This window comes from Myotis myotis, unplaced genomic scaffold (genome assembly GCF_014108235.1).
Source record: "Myotis myotis isolate mMyoMyo1 unplaced genomic scaffold, mMyoMyo1.p scaffold_m19_p_4, whole genome shotgun sequence".
NCBI lineage: Eukaryota > Metazoa > Chordata > Mammalia > Chiroptera > Vespertilionidae > Myotis > Myotis myotis.
In genome coordinates, this window is record NW_023416346.1 from 79,070,480 (window position 1) to 79,075,601 (window position 5,122).

General features: G+C 46.9%; 1 pseudogene; it reads right to left on the reverse strand.

The window, feature by feature from the left end:
* Positions 1–2,765: 2,765 nt before the first annotated feature.
* On the reverse strand, positions 2,766–4,124 carry LOC118654519 (annotated as a pseudogene).
* Positions 4,125–5,122: the final 998 nt, after the last annotated feature.

Genomic DNA, 5,122 nt, shown 5'->3' on the forward strand with positions numbered 1-5,122 from the left:
GAAATCCCGGGCACCCCTCCACCAGCTCCCTCCCCGGCCCCGCGCCACTATCCGCTGGGTGGGCTCCCAGCTCCATCACCAAAGCTTCCCGTTTCCACTGTCTCGCTCAGGCCCCCACGTGGACTAGCCTGGCCGCAAGTACAGGCCCTCCCGGATGTTCCTCCCGGATGTTTCTCCGGATGTTCCCTCCGGCTCGGCTCTGCTCGGCTCGGTGAAGTTCTGGCCACTGGATGGCAGTGACTCCATAAATGCCCGACCTCCTTCTGCCCCGCCCTCTTTGTTTAGAAAAAACGCGGCCCTCAGAATCAAAACGCAGATTACCCATAGGCTCAGGCAGGTCTGTGTTAGGAGCTGCCATTTATTTAAACTTCCTTGTTTTGTTCAAGATGCCAAGTGTTTAAGTGTTTGGAACTCAGAAAACATAGGTAAGAAGATAAATATCACCCACCACTCCACTAGCCAGACAGAAATGACCCCAAGTACATATGCCTCTGGCCTTCTATAACAGGTAGCAATTTTATGTAGTGTTTTCCAAGCAGCATTTGAAAGAGCTTCATGTTGCCCGGCCAGCATGGGTCAGTGGATGAGCTTGGACCTGTGAAGCAGGAAGTCAGGGTTCCATTGCCAGTCAGGGCACAACCCAGGGTTTCATGCTCCATCCCCAGTGGGGGGGCATGCAGGAGAAAGCCTATCAGTGATTCTTTCTCTCCCATCATTGTGCTCTCTTTCTCTCCCTCTCTCTCTTCCTCTCTGAAATCAATTAAAAAACAAATATTCCCTACCTGGTTTGGATCACTGGATGGAGCGCAGGTCCTGGGTTTGATCCAAGTTGGGGGAGGGGGCCAGGGGGGAGGGGGCACATGCCTGGGTTGCTGGCTCTGTCCCTAGTGGGGGGCATGTGGAAGGTAGCTGATGTATGATTCTGTCATCATTGATGCTTCTATCTCTCTCTCCTGCTCCCTTCCTCTCTGAAATCAATTAAATATATATATATATATATATATATATATATATATATATATATATATATATACTAGATGCCTGTGCAAGAAAATCATGCAGGAGTAGGGTCCCTAGGCCTGGCAGGTGATCAGGGCCAATCTGTGGGGTGACATTTGGAGCAATACCAACTTCTGCGCCTGGGCCACTAAGTTTCAATCGCACTGTACCTGCGCTCCCGCACGTGGTATTTTGTGGAAGAGCCACACTCAAGGAGCCAATGAGCCGCATGTTGCTCAGGAGCCGCAGTTTGCTGACCACTGCTCTAGAGTATTTGAGTACTTGTTCTCAGTCATGTTGTTGCAGAAGACCCCAGAAAACCCAAGCGAGGCTTTGAAGAAGTGGAGGAACACTGTTTTAATTACACCTGCGGACTCCGGGAATAATTTCCAAATCAGAGTACCGAAACATGCAAGGGCCTTCATTTTATATGTGGTCTTTGTCCCGCAAATATGGATTATGCTTCTGGTCTTTTTCCGGGGCTTTGCAAGAAGGCCCTCAGGTGTTGGGGGTGTCCTGGCCATATCTGATGGCCTGGCCTGGTGCCAGTGATAACAGCCCTCCCTCCTGGCTGTGCACTGTTCACAGGTTTATGACCTCTGTAAAAGGTTCTACAAGATCAGTTTCTGGAAATGAGGTAATGACTTAATTATAGGTTAGCTTGCTGGCATGGATTCCAATTGCTAGCCCCCAAAATATCAGGATTACATTTGAATTAGCCCTTTTTAGCCTTCTCAATGTGTCCAAAATTGGCTCAAATATACTCTTATAAAATTTCTCCACAGGTTTGGACATTTCTTACTTTGACGGGATTTACCAGACCCTTGATAAGAGTATTATTTGAATTATTGTAAGAGTTATTCTAGCCAAGGTCTGTAGCTGATTCATTTTGATTTTTTCAAAGATATTTTTTTATTCATTGAGGTACAATTGACATATATTAGCTCATTAGTTTCAGGTGTACTACAGTAAGTCTAGTTAACATTGTGGGGGACAAAGAAACTTTCCTCTACAATAATGGGTCCAATAATCAAATAGACATGGGACAAATAAGCAAGAGGGTATACACCCATATGTTTGTGAACCACGCATACATGAGAGAGTCACAGACCCAACATGCACAAGAGGTTGAGAGATGGACAGAGGGACATAGGTATATAAGGCATCCGGAGCTAGGGACAATGTGGTCATGCACCTTTGGGATCTTGAAAGGGTCATTGGAGGATGATAAGAACAGATGGTTAGTAAATAAAAGATTGCCCTGCCATATAGGTGGGTCAAAAAGAGATTGTGGCTGATGGTTTCTTATTATGAGCCAGACCCCTTATTCAAGTTCTTCTAGGTAGTTAAAGGGAGAGAACCAATGGCCAAGTTTGCCTTTAGCTCAACACAATCCACATACCAAAGAGACACATCCTGGCATGACTTTTCGGGAGCCCCCACAGTTCCCTCCTCTGAGACTTTGAAAATATTTTAAAACATTTAAACAAAAACTAGAAAACTTCAGGATCCAGTCCTGTTTATTGGTAGAAAATTTAAAACAACAACAAACAAACTCAAAAGACAATGAAAAGCATTAGAATGGAATATCCACATAGGTATGTTATAGTTTGCATTGAAAGAATTCTTCTAAAATCACCCTCATTTTTTTAAAATCAAAGGTAGCCAAACTGGGACTAATTTATTAGCAAAATAAGTATAGTTTCGATGAACTTGGCCTGTTTATTTGTATGAGGCCAGCAAGAATGGTAATTATCCACATGGGCTTTTTTTTTTTTTTTTTTGAGCACAAATGTTTTAATTCTCTAAAATGAAAAATTTTAAAAAGAGTTATCTATAGTTCAAAGCTCATTTCTATGAGGTGTCACATCCATCACCCTTTTATGAGACATAAAATTAAGAAAGGATACCTCCAGAAGCTATCTAAACATTTCAGCTAATGGTTAAGATAAAGTTAAGGGTGTTTTCACACAGAAATCCAAAGAGGACAATGAGAATAAAACAAGTTCCACATGGTCATTCAAATCTTGGTAAAGGAGCTAGAGTGGAAGCCCGAGCTGGTGAGCAAGTGGGAGAAGGAAAGAAAACATGGTTTAAACAGATCACATGAGGAAACCCAGTACAAATGCTGGCTTTGGCATTATCTAGGTAACCCCTATTTTTTGTCACAGGTGACTCTATTAAGTCCTATTGTTGCAAAACCAGTCCAAATTCTATCAAGTTAAAAAGAAGTCCCTCAATGACTTGTTGGGTGTAGGTGGTAACCCATGTCCTTCCACACCAAGAGACATCAGTTCTGGCAAGAAGTTCCAACGTGCCTTTATGGTGCTGTTGATAGGATGCCTTAGGCCAGGCACGTCCCAGTGATGTTCTGCTGGCTGAGATACAAGGTGGGAGGAGAGTAGGCCTTATTACTCAATCAACTTCTTAGCCTTGAAGAAGCGGCGAAGGTAGAAGACCTGCCAAGTGGCTAGTCCAATGAGACAGAACATTGAAAAGATGCTGAAGTATAGGACCCGAGTGTTTGTTGATTCATTGGTATTGCGCATCTCCTCCTCTTGCTTCTTCATGTACGCAAAATCATTAACGATAGATTCTGACAGGTCTTCTAGGCGTCGTAGCTCTACCTCTAAAGGTTTGGGCTTCTCAACTTTTGCAATCTCTTCATAATTTTTCGCCTCCACTCCATGCTTCATGCCTAGGATCACGAGTTGGCCAGATAACCGCCCTGTTCCCTTGCTCTCAAAACACACTTCAAACATGTCATAATCTTCAGTGGTAAAGGCAAATTTCCCCTTGGTTGCATCCTCCTTGGAGTACAGAATATGGCCAGCAGAATCTGTGATCTTGAGGTGGGTGCGCAGGCCGCCAGCACCCCCAGACTGGTCGGTGATCTCCTACGCGCCCGTCACCAGCAGGTCCTTGTGGATCTCCTCGCGGAGGCACTTGCAGGAGTTGATGGGCAGATGGAAGGAGATGGCGAGAACCGAACTGGGGCCGAGCAGGAGAGGTAAAAGCAGCAATGCTAACTGGCAAGGGCCACGCTGGACTTGTAGGCCAGACAAACGAGACATGGTGCTGGAGACTGTTAACACCCGGGCCTCCCACATGGGCTCTTTTATTTAAATCAGCTTTTTTGGAATTTTTCAATGAGGAATCTTCAGACTGAACCTAAAAAGGCCTCTCTGTGCCTGGAAAGCCAAGGCAAAGAACTTGCCATCAGACGTTGCCCCCAATACCTAGCTAGACATTTGGGTGGATTCCTGTCTTCTGGAGGTCCCCAAATCTTGGCCACATTCAGGCATCTGCAAAGTAGTGGCATTGTTTACTCAGGTCATCCTTAAGGTCTCTGGTAACCTTGTGAGCAAGCTACCAGGCCAACATTTTGAGAGTTTTTATTTACTTCCATAAGACAATCTTCATGCCTTAAAGTCAGCTGGTCATGATTTGAGTCTATGCATGTCTCTCTTAAATATGACATTCCAGTCAAAGCCTTGGTAATCAAACCAGTTTCCAATTCTGTCCTGTTATAAAGAGACACTAGAAGCCTGGTGCATGAAATTCATGCACGGGGAGCGGAGGAGGTGTCTCTCAGCCCAGCCTGCGCCCTCTCTAATCTGGGACCCCTTGCAGGATGTCTGACTGCTGGTAAGGTCCACAGGGATTGGGCCTAAACCGGCAGTCAGACATCCCTCTAACAAGCAGGGATCGCTGACTCCCAACCGCTTGCCTGCCGGCCTGCCTGATTGCCCCTCACTGCTTCTGCCTGCCAGCCTGATCACCACCTAACCACTCCACTGCAAGCCCGATCGACGCCTAATTAATCGCCTGCCAACCCGATTGCCCCCAACTGCCCTCCCCTGCCAGCCCGGTCACCCCCAACTGCCCTCCCCTGCAGGCCCGGTTGCCCCCAACTTCTCTTCTCTGCCAGCCTACTTGTCCCCAACTGCCCTCCCCTGCTGACCTGGTCGACCCCAACTGCCCCCCCCCGCCAGCGCGGTCGTGCCCTATTGTCCTCCCCTGTTGGCCCGGTTGCCTCCAACTGCTCTCCCCTGCCAGCCTGGTTGCCCCCAATTGCCCTTCCCCGCTGGCCCAGTCTCCCCCAACTGCCCTCCCCTGCTGG